At 45.9% G+C, this 12304-nt stretch overlaps 1 protein-coding gene across 2 annotated transcripts in view; it reads left to right on the forward strand.

The window, feature by feature from the left end:
• The first annotated feature begins 823 nt into the window (after positions 1 to 823).
• CHD9 (chromodomain helicase DNA binding protein 9) overlaps positions 824 to 12304 on the forward strand; it is a 244937-nt gene continuing 233456 nt past the window's right edge. The window contains exon 1 of one of the 2 annotated variants that reach the window (XM_059999872.1): positions 824 to 926. The gene's annotated coding sequence lies outside the window, so the exon portion shown is untranslated. Of the gene's footprint in view, positions 927 to 9528; positions 9697 to 12304 lie in introns of those variants that run through there. The other variant, XM_059999876.1, reaches the window with a different exon arrangement.

Here is a 12304-nt window from a genome sequence, read left to right on the forward strand (position 1 = left end):
AATAAATGAAATGTACACACTTTCAATAAGCCACCATTTTCCTGACCTTAATAATCAGCTAATAGGTTCTCAGCCTAGGGCAGTGCTCTTCCAACCCGGCAGACAACTGGAAATATGAAGGGGTGGTTTTGGTTGTCACAATGACTATGAGGTGTCTACTGGCATTTAGCGCCATGGAGTGAGGGAAGTAAATGTCCTGTAGTGCCAAGGACGGCCTCAACCAAAGAAATGTCAATGTCACCCGGGTCAGAAACATAACTTGGGTTGCCAGCTCCTTAGGGACCTGTGTCTCCGGGTGTGACAAAGGATGGGTGTTTAATAAAGTTCAGCTAAAGGGACAGGAGGGAACAGAGTAGGAGGGCAAGGGGGTGGGGAGGTGCGGGGTGTGAGGCGGGGCAAAAAGATAGGGTTGCTAGTAGGGAAAATGCCTCCCTGGGCTTAAGAGAAACCCAGTCCTTTGCATCTTCTGATGCTCGCAGGACATTTAAAAGAGAGGCTCTGCCACATTGGAGTGTACTGAAAGCTTTTGGATGAAAGGCAAGATCCCTGAGTCCCGCCAGGAAAATCCCACTATGCATTCCAGGCCAGCAGCCAGGGCCTGGCAGCCCCTCCGTGCCCTCAAAAGGAAGTTCAGCAAGTTTTGCTCCCAGTGCCCTCTAAGGAGTGAAGGTGATCCCACCCAGCCGGGATTTGCTCCCGGCGCGCGCAGCGTGTAGGAAAACCGCCCAATTGGGAAGCCCGGGCTGCATTTCCGCCCGGGACGGATTGAGCTCGCACCTCCCAGCCGGCGCCCCGCGCCCACTAGGTGGCGCCTGCGCTCTAGTGGGCGCCTCTCCGGCGCAGACGAAAGCGACCGCGGAGCCCGGCGACAGGTCGAACCGGAGTCTCAGGATTGCGGGCACCGGAGGGCAGCGCCGACAGCCAAGGTAGGATTCCTGAGCCCCGGGCGTTTCCCGCGAACCTCTGTGGTGAGGCGTGGGCAGCGTGGCGGCCGCCGAGCCCTGCCGGCGGTCTCCGCGGACGACTAGACAGGTCGGAGCGGCCGCACGTGTCGTTGCCTGTGGGGACCTGGAGACCGCAGTCGCCAAGCTGGGCCTAGGGGCAGGGCTGGACGCCAGGTCGCTCGCACGCAAACATCCTCCACTAGCTGGTTCCTCTGGAGAGCCTGACCGAATCCCCGAACAGCCAGTCCTAGGAGGAGAAAAGAGTTACTGCCACCCAGAGCGACTTCAGCTTTGGAGCTGAGTGCTGATAAGATCCAAAGCACCATTTCTCCAACTTGCCTGCCCATTGGAATCGCTTGGGGAGCACTAAAAAATACTGATGCCCCGTTTCCCTCCCACCCCACCACCTCCGAGACTCAGATGTAGGAGGTCTGGGTTGGGGCCTGGGCATCTGGACATTTCAAAGCTTCCCAGGAGATTCCCAGCTAGCAGCCAAGTGTGAGGATCCTTGATTTAAAGGGTTGGAGAAAAAGGAGGACGGTTGTCGCAGCCCAGAATGCTGATTCTTCTCCTCCTCCTCCTTCTTCAACATGCCTTTTAAGCAGGAAATATCTCCACCTTTGAGCTGTCAAACCCAAGATAACAAACCAACATCTTCCCTCCCAATAGGGCTGGTTCTGAAAGGGTTGAACTCGGAAGTGGGCAGGGAACAGAAAGACACAGATGTAGAATATGAGAAAAGACTCATGAGAGAGGCGGGTTTCTTTTTACCCAGATCCTACAGAAGTTCAGGGGGCCTCCTGGAGCAGCCCTCATCATATTAGTAAATGTTACATTTACACCAAAGCGGTTATGAGCCTAGGCTTGGAGTTCCCAGAGCCAGCCCTGCGTGGGCTGTGTGACCCTTAAAAACTCATGGAACCCCTCCTAGCCTCAGTTCCTTCATCTGCAAAATGGGTATGATAGTATCATATAAAACTCTTAGAGTTGCCATGGGAATTATTGCCCATAAGAGGTAATGTTTACTACGGACCTGCCTGTGCCTGGCACAGTGCTAAATGCTTTCTTCGCATGGCCACATCAACTCATCACCATAACCCACAAGGTACTACTCTAACTACCCCATTTGATAGTGAAGGAAGCTGGGGCTCAGAGAGGTCAAGGAACTTGCTCAGGGTTAAATAACTAATAAAAGGCAGGTCCTGTGTTTGAACCCAGGCAGTCTGATTCCAGAGCCCATGGCAAAAGTACAATAATCTGCTGTTTCCCTTGTTGGCAGAGGAAACATAGAAAAAGCACTTAGCACAGGGCAGCTCGTGGTGCCTGCTCCGTAAACACTAGCTGTCATTGCTGCCAACGGAGCACTTTCACTGAATTGACTCATGTGTTCATTTAAACTGGATTTATTATTGAGAGCCTACTGTGTGCCAGGCTGTTTTCCAGGCGCTAGAGGTAAAACGGTAAGACAGAGGTAAACCAGTCCTCAGTGAACTCCCATGCTAGTGAATGAGAGAAATGGGAAGAAAGTACAGTGGATCCTCATTATTTGCAGATTCCGTATTTGCAAATTCTCCCACTCGCTAAAATTTATTTGTCACCCCCAAATCAATAGCCACAGTGCTTCTCGTGGTCATTCATGGACGCAAACAGTGGCAAAAAATTTGAGTCGCTCAACACACGTGTTCCCAGCTGAGGTCAAAACAAGATGACACTGCTTTCTTGTTTCAGCTCTCAGAACTGTGAACAAGTGTCCTTTTTGTGTTCTATTTAGTGCCATGTTTTTTTTTTGTTTGTTTTGCATTTTTGTGCTTTCTGTTGGTGATTTTGCTGTTTACAGTCACCCCCAAACATAGTGCTGAAGTGCTGTCCAGTGTTCCCAAGCACAAGAAGGCTGCGATGTGCCTTACGGAGAAAATGTGTGTTAGATAAGCTTTGTTCAGGCATGAGTTGTAGTAGTATTGGCTGTGAGTTCAATGTGAATGAAACAACAATATATATTAAATAAGGAGTCTTGAAACAGAAACCACATAAAATAAGGTTAGGTATTGATCTGTTGATGAAAATGTGACCAGAGGCTTGCAGAAACCTAACCTTAGGTTTTTCCCTTAGGAGCAATAGATCAGTATTTGCCAGTTCCATGTTCATGGCAACTTTATAGAATATAACCACTGTGAATAATGAGAATTGACTCTAATTAGACATCACTGCACATGCACTGAGAGAATCAAGCACAAAGATGGAGAGGCATACAGAAAGGCATACATATGGATTAGGGGTCAGAAAGGCTGAGAAGCAGCCAGGGTGGGGGGTGAGATGAGGAGAAAGTATTTCAGGCAGAAAAAGCAGCATGTGCAAAGGCCCAGAGGTAGGTGAGAACTTGGCAAAGTCAAGGAGCTCAAGGAGAGCCAGTGTGCAGGGAGTGTAGTGGTCAGAGGAAGCAGAGGCCTGATAATATGATAATATGCTGGAGAGGGAGGCTGGGGCCAGGTGGCAGTGTTTTGTGGGCAGCTCACCTTTTGTCCAGTTACCACAGTAATCCTGGCAGACTGGGCGGGGTTGTTTCCACCTTTGACAGGTGATGAAATTGATGCCCCAGGCAGTTATATGCCTTGCTCAAAGCTACACCACTGGTAAGCAGCAAAACCCATCTCCCCACCCCCATCTTAATCTAATGTTGAACAGACATCTGAGTGTTGAGCTGAGATCCAGGACACAATCCTGGGCTGGAGATTTGGTTTGTTTGGGGAAGAATGAGTAACTGAAGCCATCAAGAGTCGATGAAACCACCTGGGACAATGGGCAGAGTGTGGGGAACAAAAGGTCTTATGCCCTTTTAAAAGTAAATAAAATTACTCCTGGTATAAAAACATTAATGCCTCAGTGGGGGAGTCCTAGGTACCTGCAGAGGGCAGAGGGAATCATGAGGGTGGTCACAGAGATGTAGGAAAAGGAACTGTGAACATCTGATCCAAAAACCCCCTAAATACTAGGTCTGGTGATGGGCTTCGCATCCACTGGGCAACCAGGTCTCAATCTGCCTCTTGTCCCTGCAGGATAATGATCTTGAATAGGGGTCAGCAAACTCTTCCGTAAAGGGCCAGATAGTAAACGTTCTGAGCCTCGTGGACCATATATGGTTTCAGCTGCAACTACTCAACTCTGCAGTTATGGAGTAAAAGTGGCCGTAGACAATATGGGAATGAATGAGTGTAGCTGTGTTCCAATAAAACTTTATTGATGGACACTGAAATCTGGGTTTCATATCATTTTTATGGGCCATAAAATGTTATTCTCGTTTTGATTTTTTTTCCCCCCCAACCATTTAAAATTGTAAAAACCATTCTTAGCTCACAGGCTGTACAAAAACAGGCAGTGGGAGAGCCCATGGGCCGTGGGCTGTAGTTTGCCGACTCGATCTAGAATCATGGACCTAAGTGTCAGAAGGAGACTAAATGTCCTCCTGGTTGAATTCTTACCTGACTCATGAATCTCCGTGGAACATTCTCAGCCATTTCTCAAGCGCCACAGTTAAACTGTGCCATAGCTGGGGCTTCCCCGAAGTAGATCATGAGACCAGGACTTGGGTGCCCGGAATTCATTTGGGAGGCGATCCCAGAAAGCCCAGTGAGAGTGAAACGGACCGGAGAAGGGAGGAGAGCCAGTAGAGGATGCGTCGATGAGTGAGTTACCTTGGAGCAAACGGCTCAGTCTCTCTGGGGCTGCTCGGAGACACTGTGCGTCCCAGCAAACCCCCAACTTCTGCGTGCGGTCAGGAGTACGCAGCCTGCCACCAGAAAATGTCTTCGAGTAGAAAGAAGTGAGAGGCAGGCGGGGTGTCTGGAAACTGTCTGCAGGTTTCCTCCGGGGGGCGCTGGGGAGCGCGGTGGTCTATGAAATGTTTCTGACTGCTTTTTGAAGTGTGCTGATCATACCACTGGGTGCCTGGTGGGATGATTCGGTGTGGCAGAGCACTGTAGTGCTAAAGATGACGAAGCCTCATTCTTGGAGAGGTATTTCCTTTTTAAACCGTCCCTTTGATCCGGCCCTGCCTCTCTCCCTAGAGCAGGAGCTGCAACCACACGGGCCTTTCACTTCCTTAAACTTGCCAGACTCTGCCTTCTGACTACAGTCAACAAAAGAAGTTTCAGTGAAGTACCAGACCGTTTTGGTAACACTTGCTCGTCTCCCTTCTTACGGAAAAGGCAGCAGTCCTCAAACTCAGGGGGTGGAACAGGCAACAGTAGCTAGCTAAAATTTGATAACATTGCTTTATGTTTATTTGTACAGTTTCCATCTATACCTGACAAGTGTTTCTGGCTTTGCCTTTGCAGTAGTAATATAAAGTTTCCTTTCAAATAAATTTAGATAAATAATGTGTCTACTTAGAAATAGTATAAGTGGTATGAGATTATAATAAAACATAATAGTTGCTACCACTTGCGGAGCACATAATGTGTGCTGGGCGCTATCCTAAGCATTTTGCATGTATAATTTAATCAATCTTCACCACAGTCACATGGGTTAAGTACTATTTGAGGTAGGTACTATTATTAGTGGAGAAAACAGGCATGGGAAAGTAAGGTAACTTGCCCAAAGTTATGTAGCTAGTAAGTGACAGGACTGGAAAATGAACCCAAGCGTTTCTGTTTCCGTTTGTATTCCTAATCGCCGAGTTACACTGCTTCTCACAAACGTGACAGAAGAAAGAAGAAAAATAAAAGTGGTGATATTTGAATGACTGATATTAAAGGAAAACTGCCTTTAAAAGTTCCGCTTTTTTTATCTCACCGAAATCTCTCTCCCTGTATCTGCCACCCCTTGGTTGTCATACTTTCTTCTGGAGCCCCAGGGAACAAATCTTTCCCCTTTGCATCACTGCAGTCCTTCAGGTATTTGATGACAGGGAACTGGTTGGCCCTCCCGGATCTTCCCTGCTCTAGATTAAACGTTGCCAATTCCTTCTGCTTGTTTTCTGTCATGTGTTCTTGGCATCTTGCCCCAAGCACAGGATCTCTTTCTTCCTTATTCTTTCTTATTCCAACAGAACTTATTTTGGTCGCTGTAGCACTTTTCTTGCAGGCCTCCCACAGCTCATGCCGGGCTCGGGGTAGACGGCTGCGGTCGGGGTGATTGACGTGGCAAAGCGCAGCTGGCTAGCAGTGTCAGGAGAAGCACCCCTCAGGGCCAATGTGACGAGGGCTGGGGGCTGGAGATGCTGCTCATTCTTTGCAGGTCGGAGATGGAGTGCCTTTCGTGCACATGGAACTGATCAGGCTAGCAAGGACAGAATCACCAAATTCACAGCAGCCTGGTGAGGAAGCCAGACCACAAATATATTAAATCACAATGGGACAAGCACTGTGAAGCAGCCTGAAAACTTCATGTCAGCCTATCAGCACATTCTTTCCCCTGTAGGAAAGTCACAGGGGATGCCAAATTCTACTTAGAAGCTTGGCATTCCTGGAATCCAAACAAGGTGAACAAGATGAATGATTTTAATAGCCAGGATGGCCTAAGATATTTGTATCCTCTGAGGGCTACAGCGGTCCAGAATGGCAGCACTACTGGCCTGATTCCCCATCTCTGTGCTCATGATAGACGTGACTAATCAATTACCGAATCTTTGCCTTCCTACTGCTCCCTGGACCAACCTTAAGATCCCTATCCAGAGAGAATTCTGGGAAGCTCTGAGCTGGCTGGAATGCTCAAGGGATTCCCACTACCCTGGACAATGTGGGAGAAGATAGACTCTCAAAGACTTGCTCTTTCTTACCCCCTTTTCTCAGCTCCTCAGACATCACCATTTCTCTCTACCTAATATTTTTCAGCTTATGTTAATACAATTGGCTTTTTTTTTTTTTTCCATTGTCAAGTCTTGATTTGATTTCCAGGCCTTGCTCTTCCTGCTTTGTCCAGAGATACATCCTGTCCTGTGCTTAAGAACTTTTGCAGATCAGTCATCACAGACATTTTGTATGCATTCTACTGATGTAGTGTCCCCACATTTTGGGGTGTCTTGCTGTGTACCTCCAAGTAACAGCTTCTTGCAACCAAGAAGCAGCTTTCTGGGATATAGAGTTTTGCTCCGTTATAGAATCGGCAGCATCACAATTTTAAGCTGTTACTACTGTTATCCCTCGTCTATTCCTGAGGACTGGGATACAGGTGGCACTGGAGAGGGAGGGGGTGGAAGAGGAGGCTTAAGGCACTAAATCCAAATTATTGAGTTTGCTGCTTATGAGCATTGGTTATGCTTATCCAAAGGGTTAGGAGTCCTGTTATTTTGGAGCAAGCAGACCTTTTGCCAGCCTTTAAAAAATGTACATTTTGTTAAACAACAGGATCTACTGTATGGCACAGGCAACTATACTCAATATCTTGTAATAACCTATAATGGAAAGGAATCTGAAAAAGAATATATATATACACACACACACGCACCTATATGTACGTATGTATAACGGAATCACTTTGCTGTACGCTTGAAACTAACACAACATTGTAAATTAACTCTACTTCAATTTTTAAAAATGTGCGTTTTGTGCGTAACCTCTTTTCCCACTCATAGGAAGAACCTTGACTTACATAAAGGAAGATGAAATGCATATAGAGAATTTGTGGCTCCTGGGGCTGCAGAGAAAGGCCTCCTTGAGCTCAAGAGGAAAAGTGGGCCCTGCCCCTCAGGGGCTGCCCAGTCTGACAGGGGAGATCCACTTCGCACATTAGGAAGGCTGCCAGTCCAATGAGAGAGGCACAGTCCCTAACCTCGAGGAGTCTGATGGAGGAGAGGCATGCAGTGTCCTTGGAGTGAACTGTCTCCCTCCCTGCAGGTTCTGCTGTATCTGCTGCTTCTCTTCAGTCTGTCATCAGGCAGGTGGTGCGCCTGACTTCATTCACAGCTCCGCTACAGCTGTGCAAATGCGCACCAGAAGGCCAGGGGTTCTGAGGGTCAACCCAGGAATTTGTTTGTTTTTAATAGACTTTATTTTTTTAGACCAGTTTAGATTTACAGAGAAATTGAGACGATAGTACAGAGAGTTCCCATATACCCCACACCCAGGTCCCCCTACTAACCGTTTGTTAACCCATAGTCCATTTGTTATAATTAATGAACCATACTGATACATTATTAATAACACAAGCCCATAGTTTATTCAGATTTTCTTAGTGTTTACCTAATGTCCTTTTTCTATTCCAGGATCTTGTCCAGTGTCCTACATTGCATTTATTTGTCATGTCTCCTTAGGCTCCTGTTGGCTGTGACAGTGTTTCAGAACTCCTTTGTTTTGGATGACCTTGCCAGTTTTGAGGGGTACCAGTCAGATGTACTGTAGAATACCCTGCTATTGGAATTTGTGTGATATTTCTCTCATGGTTGGACTAGGGTTATGGGTTTTGGAGAGGAAGACCACAGAAATAAAGTGCCTTTTTTCATCACATCACATGACGTGTCCATAATATCAACATGACTTACCACTGTTGCTACTACCTTGGATCACCTGGCTGAGGTAGCGTTTGTCAGGTTTCTCTGTGAAGTTACTCTGTTTCCCCTGTTCCATACTGTTCTCTTGGAAGGAAGTTTTTTTTGTTTTTTTTTTTTGCGGCACTGTGCACCATGTGGGATCTTAGTTCCCCGACCAGGGATTGAACCCGCACCCCCTGCATTGGAAGTGCAGAGTCTTAACTACTGGACCAGCAGGGAAGCCCAGGAAGATTATTATGTGCAGCCCACGCTTAAGGGAGTGGGCGGTCTGTCCCCCGTACTTTAGGGTCATGTGTCTACATAATTTATTTAGAATTCTTCATGGGAGGTTGTGCTCTTCTCTCCCAATGATTAATTTTTTTTTAAATTTGTAATAGTATGGACTTGTGGATTTTACTTTATACCCCAGGCTATCATCCAATACTACTTTGTTTCGTTGCTCAAATTATTCCAGCTTTGGCTACTGGGAATGGAATTTATGTTTTTAAACTAGCTCCTGAGGGCTTTCTTATATGTATTCCAGTTTGGGACCCATGTAGGCCTGGGTTCGCACTCCAGCCCCACCACTAACTGGCTGTGTGTGTGTGTGTGTGTGTGTGTGTGTGTGTGTGTGTGTGTGCGCGCGCGCGCTCTCTCTTGACAGGCTGCTTTATCACTGGGGCGTCGGTTTTCCCAGCTGAAAGTGGAGCTGAGATTGCTACCTGCCGCTTAGGGTTATTAAGATGCATTTAGTAAGTACTCTGTCGCTAGAAGTTGTTATTATTGTCAGTTCACAATCCGTCGGCATCTGGCTTCAGAAGGCTACAAATCAAGGCCAAGTATGCCTTTACAGTGCTTCCCTTCCAAGACCACAGGCTGGTGTGGCAGAGAAGTTCCTGCACGGGGTGCCCTTCTCCCAGGTCGCCTCCCCTCCCTGCCGACCCAGCCTCCTCTCCCAACTTCCGCCTCTCAGTCACACCACACGCCTGCCAAACAAACAACTCACCTAGATGCCCTCCACCAATTCACACAGCTGCACGTCCTCACTCCCTCAAACCCCCCTTAAACACCACTTCCTCTGTGACACCGCGCAGCAGCCAAGCAAGAAGTCCCGCCTCCCTCCTCCACTGAACCGCCAGAGCTCCTGGCAGCTGTGTCCACTCCTGCCCGAAGGCCCTCATCACTTCAGACCCTGCGTCCTCCTCAGCAGTCCTTGTCTGTGTTCATCTTTCTCTCCCACCTGCGCACGCTGGGCTCCCACACCAGCCTGTGGTCTTGTCTGCACCTGTGGTAAGTTTTGACAAGACAGAAGAAGTAGGGGAAGGGCCATTTCCTCGGTGGGGACTGGGCCTAACTGGACTCCTCAGAGGTCGAGATGCTGACCCTAGTCACTTCCACTTTTATGTACCTGTATATGTATATTTTTAATTATGGTAAAATACGCAGGGCATAAAATTTACCATTTTAACCATTTAATTAATTTATTTTTTAAAATTTGTTTTAAATTTATTTTATTTTTGGCTGCGTTGGGTCTTCGTTGCTGCACTCTGGCTCTTCTCTGGTTGCGGCGAGCGGGGGCTACTCTGTGTTGCAGTGCGCGGGCTTCTCATTGCGGGGACTTCTCTTGTTGCTGAGCACAGGCTCTAGGGCACACCGGCTTCAGTAACTGTGGCACGCGGGCTCAGTAGTTGTGGCTCTCGGACTCTAGAGCGCAGGTTCAGTAGTTGTGGCGCACGGGCTTAGTCGCTCCGCGGCATGTGGGATCTTCCCGGACCAAGGCTCAAACCCGTGTTCCCTGTGTTGGCAGGTGGATTCTTAACCACTGCACCACCAGGGAAGCCCCCATTTTAACCATTTTAAAGTGCGCAGTTCGGTGGCGTTAAGTACATTTACATTGTTATAAAACCAGCCATCACCACAGTCCATCTCCAGGTGGTTCCAGAACTTTTTCATCTTCCTAAATGGAAACTCCATACTCATTAAACAATGGGTTTAATTGTTTAATTAATTTAATTTCCTCCCCATTTTCTCCTTCCTACAGCCTCTGACAACCACCATTCCACTTTCTGTTTCTATGATTTTGACAACTCTAAGTACCTTACATATAAGGATGGATCGTTCAGTCGTTGTCCTTATGTGACTGGCTTATTTCAGTTCGTATAATGTCTTTAAGGTTCATTCATGTTGTAGCATACGTCAGGATTTCCTTCCTTTTTAAGGCTGAATTATATTCTGTTGTATGCATATACAGCATTTGGTTTATCCATTTATCTGTTGATGGACATTTGGGTTGCTTCCACCTTTTGGCTATTCTGAATAATATGGCTATGAACATGGATGTACAAATATTTCTGCTTTTAATTCTTTGCAGTATATAGCCAGAGTGGATCATAAGGTAACTCTCTATTTTATCTTTTGAGGAATTGCTGGGATTTCCCTGGCGGTCCAGTGTTTAAGACTCTGCGCTCCCAAGTCAGGGGGTACAGGTTCAATCCCTGGTCAGGTAACTAAGATCCCGCAGGCCGCACAGCATGGCCAAAAATAGTAAATAAATTAAGGAAGGAAGGAAGGAAGGAAGGAAGGAATCGCCCACCATTTTCTACAGTGGCTGCACCTTTTTACGTTCCCACAAGCAATGGGCAAAGGTTCCTATTTCCCCACATCCTTGCCAACACTTGTTATTTTGTTTTGTTTGTTTTTTCATTAATAGTTCTAATAGGATCTCATTGTGGATTTGATTTGCATTTCCCTAATGATTAGGGATGTTGAGCATCTTTTCATATGCTTATTGGTCATTTGAATATCTGAAGAAATGTCTCTTCAAATCTTTTGCCCAATTTTTAATCAGTTTGAGTTTTTTGTTGTTTTGAGTCAGGAGTTCTGTGTGTATTCTGGATATTAATCCCTTATCAGATATGTGATTTGCAAATATTTTCCCCCAGTCTGCCTTTTCACTCTGTTAGTAGTGTCCTTTGATAAACAGAAGTTTTTACTTTTGATGAAGTTCAGTTTACCTATTTTTTCTTTTGTTGCCTGTGCTTTTGTTGTCATGTCCAAGAAATCATTGCCAATTCCAATGACATGAGGCTTTTTTTTTCATGTTTTCTCATAAGAGTTTACAGTTTTAGAGCCTATGTTTAGATCTGTGATCCATTTTAGGTAATTTTTGTATATGGCATAAAGTGAAGGTCCAGCTTCATTCTTTTGTACTTGGATATCCAGTTTTCCCAACACCATTTGTTGAAAAGACTGTCCTTTCCCCATTGAGTTGTTTCGGCACCTTGTTGAAATAAGGTCATAATGGTCATTTGACTATATATGTGAGGGTTTATTTCTAGGCTCTCTATTCTATTCCACTAGTTTATATGTCTGTCTGTATGCCAGTAGCATATCGTTTTGATTACTGTACCTTTGTAATAAGTTTTGAAGTCATGAAGTTTGAGTTCTTCAGCTTTGTTCTTTTTCAAGATTGTTTTGGCTGTTTGGGGTTCCTTGAGATTCCTTATGAATTTTAGTATGGATTTTTTTATTTCTGCAAAAAACATCATTGGGATTTTGGGAGAGATTGCACTGAATCTGTAGATCACTTTGAGTAGTAGTGTCATCTTAATATTAATCCATGAACATGGGATGTCTTCCCACTTATTTGTATCTTCTTTAATTTCTTTCAGTAATGTTTTGCATTTTTCAGTGTACAAGTCTTTCACCTCCTTGGTTAAGTTTAGTCCTAAGTATTTTATTCTTTTTTGCGCTCACTTCTACTTTTTGAGGCTCCTGATACATTGCAAAATGAAGAAATACAAAACAAGATACCGGAGTGGTGGTCCATTTAAACTGTATGATCCTCTCAGTGTTTCTCAGGGGCAGCATATATAGAGAGAGTGATAGGATTATATAG

The sequence above is a fragment of the Delphinus delphis genome, chromosome 20 (genome assembly GCF_949987515.2).
Source record: "Delphinus delphis chromosome 20, mDelDel1.2, whole genome shotgun sequence".
NCBI lineage: Eukaryota > Metazoa > Chordata > Mammalia > Artiodactyla > Delphinidae > Delphinus > Delphinus delphis.